Source organism: Clarias gariepinus, chromosome 11 (assembly GCF_024256425.1).
Source record: "Clarias gariepinus isolate MV-2021 ecotype Netherlands chromosome 11, CGAR_prim_01v2, whole genome shotgun sequence".
Lineage (NCBI taxonomy): Eukaryota > Metazoa > Chordata > Actinopteri > Siluriformes > Clariidae > Clarias > Clarias gariepinus.
In genome coordinates, this window is record NC_071110.1 from 976,893 (window position 1) to 993,811 (window position 16,919).

Genomic DNA, 16,919 nt, shown 5'->3' on the forward strand with positions numbered 1-16,919 from the left:
TTGTGTGTAGCAGGGCAGGTTGGAGGAGACGGGCCTGTAGGGGGCCTGGAGGACAAATGAGTCTCAGTAGTTTGGACTGTATTCTGCAAAGCCTAATGGTTCTTCTTCCACACTACGAGTCTGTAACAGACATAAACAAAGAGCACAGAAACTCATTGTGTGAATTACAGTTCTGATGATGTGGTGATTTTGGTGAGCAGATGATCCGCAGCTGAGCTCTGCGTCCAATTTGCCCAAACGATGATCTGATCATCCCTGCAGTGATTATGTGACAGACGTGTACTGTTAGTGCTTCACCACATCAGAGTTTACTGCAGTCACTCGGAACCATTCAGGAAGACTCGGGAGGGGAGAGGGGGGCGAATAAAATGCACAATACACCTCACATCTGAGCTCGTTACAGCGATGTGGCATTTACATGCGTCAGCCTTTTATTCTTTCATTCCTTCTTTCTCTGTAGGCAGCACCGTTATTCATTCACTTACCTTCAGTAAACGCTTCCATGGAAACCACAAATCTCGTTTTTAACACAGAGTGGTTTGTCGGTGCAAATGCTCAGGTGTGTGTTTCACCCTCATCCGCTGATTTACCAGTTTACACCAACACTAAAAGTTTGGATAGCAGAAGCACCAGGTCAGACATTAGATGCCTCAAGATGGACCAGTAGAAGTTTGGATGTTTGAAGCCTCGGTTTCCTCCTACAGCCTAAACACATGCGGTCTGTATGTGCATGTGTCCTTCACCCCATCCCTGGTGTCCTCACCTTGTGCCCTGGTTTCCAGTGAACTACTCAAGGCCTCCAGACACACACACACCCACAGAGGAGACACGCTACTGAAATTGGATGGATGATGTAAAATGTGCATGAAACTAGTCATCTTCTGTTCTCACGTATAGTTTATTTAGTGAATAAAGTTATAAAGTATAAATGCATGATGTTTTTTTTTCCCCTCTCCATTCCTTTGAAGCATCTGATCTGTATTTAGCTGTAAAACGTGAACTGGATGTGTAAAGTTTAGATCTGTCCGATGATACGGATGTGGGCGGGGTTAGGAGTTGGAGGGCGTCAGAAACATTTGGCTTCACTTTATAAACAGCCATGAGAAAACTGCAGTGCTTTCACTCTTAAGTGTTCAGTAGTGACGTCATGGTGAAGTGTTAGAAGTGAATGCTTTGATCTTTAATGACTAATCCTCTCCTCTGGAACGACTGATACACTCTAATACACTGTAGCGCATTGTTCCTGATACGCCCGAAGAGCAATGCCCAAATACTGAGGGGGTGCAACAGACAGACAGACAGACAGAAAGGCAGACACATGGGAAGGTAGACAAACTAACAGACAGACGGACAGGAAGGCAGACAAACTAACAGACAGGAAGGCAGACAAACTGATGGAGAGACAGATGGGAGGGAGGACAGACAGATTTGGTGTTCTTATATAAAAAATGTAAGCGACGCTATATTGCACCTGCCGGCTGGTGATCAGCGTGCTTATACAAGCCTGTAAGTGTGTAATTGTTTGAGTGTGTGTGTGTGTGTTTCAGGGCTGCACAGAGACGTGGCACTGAACTGACAGAAAACTCAACTCTGTCCAACAAGACTTTACGTGTTCAGTCACTTTTTCCAAATTCCATCTTGGTTTTGCTTTAAGAGAGTGTGTGTGTGTGTGTGTGTGTGTGTGTGTTAAAACATTGTAGAGTGCATTAACAGCCTCGTGGCATTAATAGTAAAACATCTAACATACAATGACAAGATTATTTTAATTAACAGCATAATTATTAAATATTACAACTTGCATAAACAGCAGTATTAATAACATTATAATACAATTAATAACATTATTAATAACCTTTATAAACAGTGTTAAAGAAATTAATAACATTGCAATAATATTTATCACAGCATCTACGGCCTAGTAGTATAAATAACAGCAATAATATCTGGTGGCTGACTGGACCACATCAACTCATTAAACTTAATCACAGCTCTAAATCAATGCTCCTCCCACTCTGACTGTTACCATGACAACCAGTGTAAATCAGTGTTCAGGCTAAGCTCACAGTTAGGACATGCTAGCATGCAGTTCAGTAACTATTTGAAAAATGATCAATGTTTGTTGTCGCTTGTTTAGAGACAAAGTTGAGCGAGCGCAAGTGAGCATGAGCATCACCCCCCGTCACCACGGCAACAGGCATGTTAATGGTACCCTGGTACCCTGGTTAAAACATTCACACCTGGTGCAGTGACCGCCGTGTAAACAATGTGGTCACCTGTCAGTGTGTCATCACCTGTGTTCATCCTGCAGGGCCAATGTCAGTGAGGATGAAGGAGAACAAGTTCTGCAGCACTCAGCATGTTTCCTACTACAGCTGTAACCGCACACACACACACACACACACACACTTTCTCTCTGTCGGTTTGTGGTTCAGGCTTTTAAAGAGCCATTTTTCCAGACCAACACCAAAACTCATTCACTCACCCATTAATCAGTGTGTGTGTGTGTGTGTGTGCACATTCTGTTAATCCTCATATCTGTCATTAATATCAATGTTATTATTCTAAAATTATTCATAATGTTATTATAGTCAACAATCAGCAGGTTCCAGGCTGGGAAAACGTAGTTGTCCCGGGATGGACAATAGAATGTTGGACATTAGAAGAAGCTCCTTAATAGTCAGTAGAATCTTCAGGTTGGACATTAGAAGCTCGTTAATATATATTAGAATGTTGAACAATATAAGCATTAGGTCAGACATTAGAAGCTTGGTGTTGTCATTTGTTAAGAGACAAAGTTGAGTCAGCATAGACATTATATAAATGTTGGACATTAGAAGCTTCATGGTGGACAGTATAATATCCAGGTTGAAAATTTAAAGCACCTTATGGATATTAAGCTGGTGGACATTACAAGCTCCATAATGGATATCAGAATGTTGGACATCAGAACATCCATGTTACATATTAGAAGCTCCAAGTTGAACATTACAAGCTCCAAGTTGGACATCACATGATCCATTATGGACACTAAAATGTTGGACATTAGAAGCTCCATGATGGGCAGTGGAATTTTAAGGTTGGACATTAAAAGCTCCATGATTGACATCAGACACTACGTTTAACATTAAAAAGTTGGACATTAGAAGCTCCAGGTTGCACATTAGAAGTTTCAAGTTGGACATAAGAACCTCCATGATGGATATTAAAAGCTCCACAATGTTAAGTAGAAACTCCATGATGGACATTGGAAGCTCCATGATGAACCATAGACACTTCATGTTGAACATTAGAAGGTCCAGGTTGGACATTAATAGCGCCAAGGTGGACAATTATTAGGCAGGATGTTGGATATTAAAGGCCAGTGATTGGTAACAAGTCTTTTAAATTTAAAAAAGTACAAAAATGTTGTCCTTAAATGTTTGTTTGTAAAATCATTAATTGGATAACTTGTCAATTAAATTAGCTCCGCCCCTAGACTGTAGTGTCATGATGTCATATTCTGCTGCATGCCTTATTCTAAGAACTATTTTAATAAAAGGAACAATGAAATGAGTTATTACTGTTTTATAGCAGGTTTTTACACAGTGGAGTCGTGTTATTAGTGGATAATAAATGGTTTGATCTTATTTTTAAATAGTAAGCTGCATCATGTGCGTGTCATGTTTGACTGGACAGCTCTTATACCGGGAATTTACCACATCGTTTTACACCTGCTTCTGTGTGTGTGTGTGTGTGTGTGTGTGTGTGTGTCCTTTCGTCAGTTTGTTTTTTCTTCATCTGTTGTCTCTCTCACTCTGTTTCTGTTACTCAGTTGAATTCAGTTTAGTTTAGAAGCGCTTTATTGGCATGAAGGTTAACCAAATAAATACATTGTTGCCAAAGAAATTATAAATGATTGATTACATTATAAATAACACTCACTGCCTATCTATCTATCTATCTATCTATCTATCTATCTATCTATCTATCTGTCTGTCTGTCTGTCTGCCTGTCTGCCTGTCTGTCTGTCCCTATTCTATAGTCACCCAATTATCAGGTTGCAGGCCAGGAAGAACCTAGAACCTAGGCTCAGCAAGAAATGGTTCCAGGTCAGACCTTAGAATGTTGGACAGTAGAAGCTCCATAATGGACATTAGAATATCTAGGTTAAACAAAACAAGGTCAGTGATGGACATTAAGCACTCCATGTTGGACATGAGGACGTTGGGCAATCTCCAGGTTGGACATTTAGAAGCTTCATTATCGATATTAGAATATTGAACATTAGAAGTTCCACGATGGACATGACAAGCTCCACGGTGGACATTAGGGCATTAGAATGTTGGACATTAGAAGCTATAGTTCCATGGTGGACAAGCTCAACTCTGGACGTTAGAAGCTCCAGATTGGACATTACAAGCCTCATGATCAATATTATAATGTTGGACATTACAAGCTCTAAGTTGGACGGAAGACATTTTTAGGTTGGACATTACAAGCTCCATGATGGACATTATGTCTCACTCTTTCTGTCTCTCTCTCTCTCGCTGTCTGCCCCCCCCCCCCTCCCTCTCTGTCTGTGTCTCTCCGCGGTGAGGCGGTATACAGTACAGTACTCTGTAGTCGGTAGTGTGTGTGTGTGTGTGTGTGTGCGCGCGCTCAGAGTGTCGCTGCGGATTCCGCGATCAGACCGGGAGAGAAACTGCAGCTGGAGCGACGGAGCACCGAGTCACGGTCAGTGTTTATGTGTGTGTGTGTGTGTGTGTGAGAGAGTGTGTGTGTGAGTGTGTGTGTGTGTGTGTGTGTGTGACTGTGTGTTTACGGATTTCACGGTGTTTCTGTGTTTGTTCGGATCCGCGCGTGCTCCAGTATCGCGGCTGTACGTGACTCTGTGTGTGTGTACGGTGTGTGTGTGTGTGTGTGTACGGTGTGTGTGTGTGTGTGTACGGTGTGTGTGTGTGTGTGTACGGTGTGTGTGTGGCGTTAGTGTCCACTGAGGAAGTTGTGATCCGCTCGTGCGTCGTCACGGAGCCGCTGTAAGGCGGAGAGAAGAGACACAGACCGGCGGAATCAGTTACAGATCAGAACTGTGTGTGTGTGTGTGTGTGTGCGCGCGCGCCAGGGTGTGGGTCGGTACTGTACGACAATAATCCGTAATAAACATTTTTGTTGTTATCAATGTTCTGGCTGCGGAAAAGTTTGCACACCCATACACACTGGGGCGGGGGCACAGGGAACCCCAGGGTGGGCACAGGGAGTCCCAGGGTGGGCACAGGGAACCCAGGGTGGGCAAAAGGAACCCAGTGTGGGCACAGGGAGTCCCAGGGTGGGCACAGGGAACCCAGGGTGGGCAAAAGGAACCCAGTGTGGGCACAGGGAGTCCCAGGGTGGGCACAGGAAGCCCCAGGGTGGGCAGAAGGAACCCAGGGTGGGCAGAAGGAACCCAGGGTGGGCACAAGGAACCCCAGGGTGGGCACAGGGAGCCCCAGGGTGGGCACAATAAACCCAGGGTGGGCACAGGGAGTCCCAGGGTGGGCACAAGGAACCCAGGGTGGGCACAGGGAGCCCCAGGGTGGGCACAAGGAACCCCAGGGTGGGCACAGGGAGCCCCAGGGTGGGCACAGGGAGTCCCAGAGTGGGCACAAGGAACCCAGGGTGGGCAAAAGGAACCCAGGGTGGGCACAGGGAGCCCCAGGGTGGGCAGAAGGAAACCAGGGTGGGCACAGGGAGCCCCAGGGTGGGCACAGGGAGTCCCAGAGTGGGCACAAGGAAACCAGGGTGGGCACAAGGAAACCAGGGTGGGCACAGGGAGCCCCAGGGTGGGCAGAAGGAACCCAGGGTGGGCACAGGGAACCCCAGGGTGGGCACAGTGAGTCCCAGGGTGGGCACAGGGAGGCCCAGGGTGGGCAGAAGGAACCCCAGGGTGGGCACAGGGAGGCCCAGGGTGGGCACAGGGGGCCCTGCATCAATTACTTATGTTAAACAGAAGAAGTCCTGGGTGGTTTCGCGCACAGGTGAGACTGGTTGAGATCTCAGATTGAGATGGATGGACTGCATGCTGTCAGTGCGCTTGATTCAGATCAGAAGCCACAGGATGGATATTAGAGGTCACTGGTCACTAAAGCAAAAAAAAAAAAACATTTGTAAAATTTGGATAGGTGGCACAATAGGGTAGTGGTTGGCACCGTGGCCTTGTTCCTTCCTCAGGTCTGTGTGTGTGTGTGTGTGTGTGTGTGTGTGTGTGCATGTTCTCTCCATGCTTGATGTTTTTTTTTGGTATAAAGCAGGACCTGGGAAAGTTTAATCCATTCCCGTGGCGAATTCTAAAATATTACCAATATTAACAATGTTCCAACATTATAATCATATTTTTGCATATAAAAACATTGGTGCTCCGTCTTCACTAAAACTTGTACAAAACGCAAACAAAAAACCCTCCAAAAATATGTAAACTCACTTCATTTAGGTTTCCGCTGATGCAAACATGCTTTGATCGGCTCCCGGATGCACTATATGTACATACAACCAAAAGTACACACGACTGGCTCGGTCACTCGTGTGCCAAAAAAGTTTGCATGCTGAGGCAGATTTCTTGCATAATTTTGTTTTTAATTCATATTCCAAGGTACCACTGTAGTTCGGTTTCCTCCCACAGTACAAAATAATTTGGCTAATTGCCCGTCGTGTGTGAATGAGTGTGTGTCTATGTGTGTGGTAACCTATCCAGGGTGTACCCACCTCGTGCTCTATGTCTCCTGGGATAGGCTTCAGGCCCCCGTGACCCTGTATACAGGATAAAGCATTAGACTATAAGTGAGTGAATTTGGACAGCAGAAGCCTCAGGAGGCACAGACACTGATCAGCCATAACCTAGAAATCATATCTAGGTTTTGGGTTCCCCTTGTGTCACTGGTCAGCTTTGTCCCCTTGGGGCATGACTCCACAAGACCTCTGGGGGGCACAGTGGCGTCTGGCACCAGGACATTGGCGCCAGATCCTTTGGGCGCTGTGGGTTGCGAGATGGCGCCTCTGTGGACTTGTTGGATCAGATCTGGGGAGTTTGTATGCCGGGGTCTTGGGCTCTTTGCCTGCTGGCTTCTATACGCGGTGGGCTTTCTATCGTGGCCAGCACGGATTTTTTTTAAGTACTTCGTGCTGCATGTGTGATTTGGACTGGACAGGCTAGACTTTGGTCCCTGCTGGCGTGTGTGAGCCTCGGGTACCAGTCATGCTGTCACCAGGTGCTGATGTTGATTAATGTTATGAATGATCAGTGTTTATCAGGCATGGGCATGCGCATGTGTGGTTTGTTTAGAATTTTTTATTTTTAATGTTTGAACGTTAACAACAAATAAATAAATACATGAATGAAACAAACAGACTATTTTTAGATTTGAACCTTTGACCTTACTTTCAGGTGATTGTTAGCCAGACGTCTTTTGTTTTGTTGCCGATGTCATAACGGATTAATTTATCCATTATACGCAATTATCTCGATGTGATGCTCATTTGTGTAACACTGGATCTATGGGACAGAACCATAGAACCATCCCGCTGATGTCAGCGAGAGTGTGTGATGTCTGATTTTGTGCATAAATGTGTGTAAGTGTGTGACTTGCTGCTTGTATACAACATAATTGTGTGTAATGTTATAGTTTTACAGGTGTGTTTACCTAGACTGGCTGGCGTTTAATGATTTGTAAGCGAGTACTGTGAATAAGCATGTGTGTGTGTGCGTGTGTGTGTGTGTTCCCCAGGACAAGCAGAGCAGATACTATGAAATGAGATGTCCCAGGTTGGACATAGGAAGCAACATGCTATGTAGAAACGTCTTCAGCTTGGGTAAGAAGTTTGACGGCAGGCATATGAAGTGTCTGGTTGGAAAAAATGTTGTAGAGTTGAGTTTAGTAAAAGCCTCGGCTCGGGGAGAAGAATCCCCCGGCTGGGTAAAACACAACCGCCAGAAGAAGTCTCGGACTGGAGCGAAGACTCCTGGGATATCAGACGTGAGATTTACACACCATGATGCACTTCAGATGTCGCTGTTAGGATTTGTGTCGAACACAGGGTTGCCAGATTTAGTTCCAGACATTAAACATTTTTTCCAGTTAAATACAAACCTCAAACGGTGAATAAATTCCATCAGAAAAGAAGCGCAGTCTGGCAACGCTGCTGGAAACGAAGAGACGGTACAGTACAGAGTCGTCTTTAGGGAGGTCGTTATTTCGGCATCGTGGCATGCGTCCTCTCAGAGCACATTTCTGTGCTGTGTTTGTGTTTGACCCCATGACCTGCTGCTTCTTTGGGATACTGCGAGATAAGGGTCAGAGGTCAGAGGTCAGAGCAGGCTTGAGGCATGCAACGGTGTCAGTAAACAGAGTGTGTGGTGATTTCGACATGGATCTCAGCTGCTCTTAGCCCTCACACACACACACACACAAACGGCCTTGCGTATTGCAGTACACTCTATTATGCATTTCAATGCACTCTGTAGTACAGTAGCGTGCGGTTTGAGACGCAGCCGCAGCTCGTCGTTATTCCATGCTGCAGCTGTTGGTTTAACGAGACGTCTGGCTGCTGAGTCTGATCTTCCTCCTTCCTCTTCTTTCGCCTTTTAACTCTGCTGGAGTGTGTGAGTCATGGCGTGACTGCATGCATAGCTCTGTACATCTTATATGTGTGTGTGTGTGTATATATACCAATATGTCTACAAAAAAAAACAACATTGTAAACTAGGAAAATTGCTAAAATATCCAGGAAAATGTCTGTACCTGGGCTGCGAAGCCACTGATGCGCTCGTGTAGATGCGTAGATGCGATGTTGGATGAGAAGAAAGCGCCCCAAATTTGGGGTAATGATGAAATAAACTCAAGTTAAATCAAAACGAATGAGTCACAAAACCAGTGAATTAGAGACTCCAGAAAATCGTGGAATAAAAGAGTGAATCAGGGAGTTGACGATTTGATCATGGAGCAACGTGAAGCAAAGCAAAGCACATGAATCATAAAGCTCCAGAGTCGGGTTTGGGGGAGGCAGTGGGGGGGTTAATGAGATAATCCTCAACAGGATAATTAAATAAATAATGGGATAAATCAGTGTGTGTGTGAGTGAACCAGAGTGTGTGTGAATCAGTGTGTGTGTGAATCTGTGTGTGTGAATCAGTGTGTATGTGTGAATACGTGTGTGTGAGTGAATAAGTGTGTGTGTGTGTGTGAATCAGTGTGTGTGTATGTGTGCGTAAGTGTGTTTGTGAGTGAATCAGTGTGTGTTTGAGTGAGTGAATAAGTGTGTGTGAGTGTGTGAGTAAATCATTGTGTGTGTAAAAACGTGTGTGAGTGAATGAGTGTGTGTGAGTGAATTAGTGTGCGTGTGAGTGAATTAGTGTGTGTGTGAGTGAATCAGTGTGTGTGTGTGTGTGTGTGAGTGAATGAGTGTGTGTGAGTGAATTAGTGTGTGAGTGAGTTAATAAGTGAGTGAGTGTGTGAATCAGTGTGTGTGTGTGTGTGTGTGTGTGTGAGTGAATCATTGTGTGTGTAAAAACGTGTGTGAGTGAATGAGTGTGTGTGTGAGTGAATCAGTGTGTGTGAGTGAATCAGTGTGTGTGTGTGTGTGAATCAGTGTGTATGTGTGAATACGTGTGTGTGAGTGAATAAGTGTGTGTGTGTGTGTGTAAATCAGTGTGTGTGTATGTGTGCGTAAGTGTGTTTGTGAGTGAATCAGTGTGTGTTTGAGTGAGTGAATAAGTGTGTGTGTGTGTGTGAGTAAATCATTGTGTGTGTAAAAACGTGTGTGAGTGAATGAGTGCGTGTGAGTGAATTAGTGTGTGTGTGAGTGAATCAGTGTGTGTGTGTGTGTGTGAGTGAATGAGTGTGTGTGAGTGAGTTAATAAGTGAGTGAGTGTGTGAATCAGTGTGTGTGTGTGTGTGTGTGTGTGTGTGTGTGAGTGAATCATTGTGTGTGTAAAAACGTGTGTGAGTGAATGAGTGTGTGTGAGTGAATGAGTGTGTGTGTGAGTAAATCAGTGTGTGTGAGTGAATCAGTGTGTGTGAGTGAATTAGTGTGTGTGTGTGTGAGTGAATTAGTGTGTGTGTGTGTGTGTGTGTGTGTGTGTGAGTGAATCATTGTGTGTGTAAAAACGTGTGTGAGTGAATGAGTGTGTGTGTGAGTGAATCAGTGTGTGTGAGTGAATCAGTGTGTGTGTGTGTGTGTGTGAGTGAATCAGTGTGTGTGAGTGAATCAGTGTGTGTGTGTGTGTGTGTGTGAGTGAATGAGTGTGTGAGTGAGTTAATAAGTGAGTGAGTGTGTGAATCAGTGTGTGTGTGTGTGTGTGTATGTGTGTGTGTGTGTGTGTGTGTGTGAGTGAATCATTGTGTGTGTAAAAACGTGTGTGAGTGAATGAGTGTGTGTGAGTGAATGAGTGTGTGTGTGAGTGAATGAGTGTGTGTGTGAGTGAATCAGTGTGTGTGAGTGAATCAGTGTGTGTGTGTGTGAGTGAATTAGTGTGTGTGTGTGTGTGTGTGTGTGTGTGTGTGAGTGAATCAGTGTGTGTGTGTGTGAGTGAAGTCTCATGTTACCCAGTGGATCAGTCTTATTGGTATATTGATGTTTAATGAGTGAATCAGTTTCTTGATTAAAGAGACAGCGCTGAAATATTGTAATAATAATTGTCATTTTAGTTTATTATATATTTACTTTATTTAATTCACTTTGATTTCAATATTCATAAGTTACTATAAATTATAATATTACAGTAGAACTTTTACAGTATGTGTCTTGTAGAGCGAATCATTGTCTAATGCAGGAATCAGAAAATCATCAGTCTGTGTTTTTCTTCTTGATTATCTTTATTACCAAACCTCACATTTACAAGGCGTTGAAAGAAATAAACAGATTTAATTTCAGTGATCATTTCTGATCCTGTATTTACCACCTTATTCCTGCACAGTAAGAGTAAATTCTGCTGTTCTGGAATCTGTTTACCGCCAAATTATCTTTAAATTTCATTTCCCCAGTTTGTGTGCAGTTCTTGTGCAGACATGTGTGTGTGTGTAGTTTAATTAAAACATGAGCATTACCATGGTAACTGTCTGTCCATTTTGTCATATTGGATATCTGCATGGCAACTGAACTACTGTATTAAAAAAGTCAAATGACTACACACACACACACACACACACACACACAGACACACACACACACAGACACACACACTCACACACACACACACACACACACACACACATACACACACACACACGCACACACACACACACACACACACACACACATTTCAATCATTTAATAAAAAATAATATCATTAAATATGTGAGCAGTATAGTATGTTGTGATAGTATGTTGTGATTGCCTGAGAGCAATCAACTGTGTTCTGATTGGCTGAGAGAGTACAGTTGTGTTTTGATTGGCTGAGAGTGGTACGGTGTGTTCTGATTGGCTGAGAGAGTACAGTGTGTTCTGATTGGCTGAGAGCGGTACAGTGTGTTCTGATTAGCTGAGAGCGGTACAGTGTGTTCTGATTGCTTGATTGAGAGCGGTACAGTGTGTTCTGATTGATTGATTGAGAGCGGTACAGTGTGTTCTGATTGGCTGAGAGAGTACAGTTGTGTTTTGATTGGCTGAGAGCGGTACAGTGTGTTCTGATTAGCTGAGAGCGGTACAGTGTGTTCTGATTGCTTGATTGAGAGCGGTACAGTGTGTTCTGATTGATTGATTGAGAGCGGTACACTGTGTTCTGATTGGCTGAGAGAGTACAGTTGTGTTTTGATTGGCTGAGAGTGGTACGGTGTGTTCTGATTGATTGATTGAGAGCGGTACAGTGTGTTCTGATTGATTGATTGAGAGCGGTACAGTGTGTTCTGATTGGCTGAGAGAGTACAGTGTGTTCTGATTAGCTGAGAGCGGTACAGTGTGTTCTGATTGATTGATTGAGAGCGGTACAGTGTGTTCTGATTGATTGATTGAGAGCGGTACAGTGTGTTCTGATTGATTGATTGAGAGCGGTACAGTGATGTTTTGTAACGTGGCAGAAATATTATATTGTGGAATGATATGGCTAATGTGATAACAGAAACACAGTCACACTATCACACACTTGGTTGCTGTTCCTTGTGTTAAAGCGCTACATTTCCTTTGAATAAGGTTGTTTCTGTGTCCTTGCCCTGCACTCATACGTTTATTTGTATTCTAATGCCTTATATAGAAATATAGACCCGGGTTCTTCGCTTTTTTGCCCTTCTCTCTGATCCTACGTGTCTGCCTGATAGAGTCAGCGGGTCGGTGATGACTGAGCTTTTAGTGATCCATCATCACGTTCTCCGCTGTGTTTACACAGATCTGGCCAGTCAGAGCTCCAGTGCTGTGGATAGAGTTACATGTTTGGAGAGAAAACGTGAGCAAAAAGAAAAGCGTCGGTGGTTTTATTTGATGTTTTGTGAATGATGTCATCGTTTCAGCTCAGAGCGTTTTGCGACATTAATCTGCTAACAAGCAGGATACAGTTACACTCCGTCATGTAGCACTAATATATTAACTGACAGTGCATTCTGATTGGTGGAGAGAGGTAGAGTATGTTCTGATACACTGGGAGAGCAATAGTGTTTTCCAATTGGCCAAAAGCTAAGGTGTGTTCTCATTGGCTGAGAACAGTGTGCTGTGTTATGATTGGCTGAGAGCAGATGGCGTGTTCTTATTGGCTTAAAGCACTACAAAGTGTTCAGATTGGCTGAGGGCAATATGGTGTGTTCTGATTGGCTGAGAGTGTTTCAGTGTTTTTTTAATCGTCTGAGAGCGGTTCAGTGTGTTTTGATTGGCTGAGAGCGGTTCAGTGTGTTTTGATTGGCTGAGAGCGGTTCAGTGTGTTTTGATTGGCTGAGAGCGGTTCAGTGTGTTTTGATTGGCTGAGAGCGGTTCAGTGTGTTTTGATTGGCTGAGAGCGGTTCAGTGTGTTTTAATTGGCCGAGAGCGGTTCAGTGTGTTTTGATTGGCTGAAAGCAGTATGGTGTGTTCAGATTGGCTAAGAGGTGTATACTGAGTTCTCTTGAGCTTTGGAAAAATACAGTGAGATTTGATTGGCTGAGAGCAGTGTGTTCTGTTTGGCTGGGAGGACTGTGCTGTGCTCTGATTGGCTGGGAGCAGTTACTGGGGTGGAAATAGGGACAGGTAGCTAAGTTGTATCCAGACTTGTTTTTTATCAGGGTGAGCTGCTGTTTTTAGATCCAATGGCAGAGAACCAGATGCTAGACGAGTATTTACGAGGTGAGAAGTAGGTGCAGCAATATCCTACTGGCATGGCAATGCGTTAGATTTCTTGGCTAACTCTATAGGGAAAAAATATAGAGAGACTTCGGGATGAAAAACACAGTGTGGAGGAAAGAGACAGTGGAAAACGTCTGCAGATTAAGAGAGCAAGAGAGCATTTGATGCATTTGATAATGACAGGTATGAGAGAGTTTTCCTTCTAAACTGAATTTGTAGTATTGATAATAGGAAAAGATCAGACAGAATATGAAGTGCAGAAATGTTTTCTTATGAACGTCTAAGTCTGATGAAAACTCATAGAGAGGACACAAACCTGAGGGATGAAAAGTGCTTTGCATATTAGCAGGAAACCATATAGCATAATCTCCTCCGTCCTGAACCTACAGATTTACCTCTGACTGGTACAAAGCTCTCACACTGGAGACTCCTTCCATACAGGTTAATAAATGTCTCCTTACTCAAGGAAAACATCATTTTTATTATCATTCAGTGTCCCTGTAAATGAGCGGTTACTCTAGAAACAAGTGCATTGATATAAGCCTCTACTACTGCTGTTTCTATAGACAACTAATCAACACCTTCTCTTCTGACCAATCAGAGTCCAGATTTCAGCGGCTCTCAGCCCGTCATGAACACATCAAAACCCAACGCTGGAATTCTGATGTGGTTTTCATGGGTGCTTTAAATAATAGATTCATCATGTTTTTTTCCCTTTCATGTTCTTCCTGAGCTTTCTCACTGCTTCCGAACCGTGGTGCCTGCTGACCTCTGACCTCTGACCGCCGAGCCGTGACCATGCCTGGAGAACAGACGCTAATAGACTGTGCATCGAGTGGCACATTTTTTTCACCGCCTCAGTCACAGAGAGGCATTCTTTCTCTGCCAGATTCCCTCAGCGCGTAAAAAAGAAACAGGGGAAAAAATAGAGGGGAAAAAAGAAAGAAAGAGAGAGAGAGGTCTTTGTGTGGCTTTAGTCGTGTGTGTGTGTTTTTTTTATTGTTGCCGTGTGAATGAATAGAGCAGCGACTGTGTGTTTACTCCTGATTTACAGTGGAAGTAAATGAACCCAACGTGCTGTGGGTAATTGGCAAAATTATCGCTGCACTTTTAGGAGAACAATGTGGAAAAAACACAAAAAATTAACTCATGGTCAGAAACACATAGCATAAAAATGCAGCTATAAATTTGTAAAGCACGTCTGGATGCACACCCTTTAAAAAATATTTTTATTTACCAAGGGTGTCAATAATTATGAAATTGACTGGCTTGTGTATGCACTAAAATGCATTACTACAGAAATGCAGAACAGAACCGTTGCTAGCTATGTTCAAAGCTAGTCGTTTAATTTGTCTTAGCATTTATACAATGCTAGACATGGGACATTAGAAACTACATACACTCGTGTTTGAAGAAATAAAGATTTTTGTTAAAACATTCAGGCATTTTTGACCTTTAAACAAAGGATGCCAGTATTTATGGACATGACTGTAATTAATTTTCCTAGCGGTGCAGGCTCTTAACACACACCACAAGTGTGCAAAAAAAATAAATGATTAAGAAATTTACTTTTTAAAAACTAATGCTAAGAATCCTGTTAGCTTCCGTTAATGACTAGCTGTGCTAAACACTAGCATTGCTAATCATCTTTCCGTTTACATTAGCATTCATTTATTCCCAGAAACCTTAAAAAGTGATTATAAATGACCATAGTTATTGCTTCTAATCACTACATAACTGTGTGTGTGTGTGTGTGTGTGTGTGTGTGTGCGTTTTCCTGCATTACCATCTTAGCAGAACACAAAGAGCGCTAGGCACTAAACTGTTTAGCACATAAAGCGTTTTTTACTTTCCAAAACATGACCTTTTCCTCCTTCCTCTCTCTCTCTCACTCCCTCCCTCCTGAGTGCACTACAGCAAGTCGTTCTGTTCTGACACAGGCTAATACACAAGCTAGCACATGCTTACACACCCATTTTTATTCAGTGAGGGCACACACCCTGTGTGTGTGTGTGTGTGTGTGTGTGTGTGTGAGAGAGAGAGAGGTCCGAGAGATTCTGAGATGCTTTGTGCTGAATTAATCACACGCTCTCTTTCATTTCAAGGCCGCATGCCTCAGGCCTGACCCGATCTCTGACCTCTGACCTCTGCCCCTCATCAAGCGGCACTCCAAAGAGACATTGGGTCACGGGGGGGCGACCACAGGCGCAGAACCGAAAGGTTAACGTTTAATTACTTACTACCTGTCTGTCTGTCTGTCTGTGTCTCTCTCTGTCTTTATCTTTCTGTCTATGACTTTTCCTGTCTGTCTGTCTGACTGTGTCTCTCTGCATGTCTTCTTTGTCACTATCTGTCTGTCTGTCTGTGTCTCTGCCTATGTCTTTGTCTGACTGTGACTCTGTCTCTCTGTATGTCTGTCTCTCTATCTCTCTGTCTGTATGTCTGTCTTTCTCTGACTGTCTTTCAGTCTGTGTCTCTTTCTGTCTCTATCTATCTATTTATATACCTGTCTGTCTGTCTCTCTGTCTCTCTTTGTGCCTGTCTATCGTTTTGCTGAGGATTTCCTGCAGACGTTATTATGTTGAATAGAAAATGGAAAATAAAGAGGATGTTTACAGACACACACACGTAAAATTGCATTGGAGCACATTGTGCGGTGACACAATGTCTCTATCTGTGTGTGTTTACTATGCGTTTGTGTGTGTGTGTGTGTGTGTGTAAGAGAGACAGACAGAGGAAAGGGAGAGAGAGAGTCACAGGACCTGCTGCCTCACATTAGTGTGTAAATGTATGTATGTATGTATGTATGTGAGTGTGTATTCGTGTGCGCGCGTGTATGTGTGTGTGTGTGTGTGTGCGTTCGCTATAGGGCTCAACAGCATAGTGTGTTTTGCTTGTATTATTATTAATCTGCTGCATTATTGAAGTAATATAATGATGCACTTCCTCTAAGTAGTTACCATGGCTACAAACACACAACATGGTGAATGGAAAAGAAAACGTGTGTGTGTGTGTGTGTGTGTGTGTGTGTGTGTGTGTGTGTTCTATATTCTCATATTCTCCCTCTGTGGTGTGTTTTAGTTATGTGTGTTTATGTGCCTGCTGAATTTGCCTGTAGTTAAAGATTAAAGAAACTGAACTGAACTGAAGACGCAACAGACAGCGAAGGTGAACAGTTTTGTCCTCACGTCTGTTTCTGTGTTTCAGTTATGAGGGAAATCTTCACGAAATTAAACGTGTCATAATGTAAAGTAGGTGACAAAGTGACAAATAATCTGGCCGTGGAATGTGTATGACTGAAAACATCCCGATAAAAAATGATAAAACTTTATGAAATACAGCAACAAAGAAGTGAAACATTTACTAAGTGTGTTTAGAAATCATACACTGAAGAAATGATTGTGTAAAGAAACACTTTGCCTGATTGTTTCACTTCATGCAGCCGATGTCGAATCACTTTGCAGGGGGACCTGGAGAGTCGATCTCAGGAAACTGGGGGCACGAGGGCGGGTTCACCCTGGACAGGGTGCCAATCCATTGCAGCACACACACACATATAGTATACACACTCATTCACACACCACAGGCAATTTGGAAAAACCAATGAGCCTTATCTGTATGTTTTAGGATTGTGGGAGGAAACCCACCAAGCATGGAGTTTACATGTT

At 43.4% G+C, this 16,919-nt stretch overlaps 1 protein-coding gene across 2 annotated transcripts in view; it reads left to right on the forward strand.

Annotated features, from left to right (window-relative positions):
• Nucleotides 1-4,629: 4,629 nt before the first annotated feature.
• Nucleotides 4,630-16,919, forward strand: part of ppp2r3a (protein phosphatase 2, regulatory subunit B'', alpha) — a 61,690-nt gene continuing 49,400 nt past the window's right edge. Inside the window, exons 1-2 of one of the 2 annotated variants that reach the window (XM_053507394.1) lie at nt 4,635-4,713; nt 15,357-15,471. The gene's annotated coding sequence lies outside the window, so the exon portion shown is untranslated. Of the gene's footprint in view, nt 4,714-15,356; nt 15,472-16,919 lie in introns of both variants that reach the window. The other variant, XM_053507393.1, reaches the window with a different exon arrangement.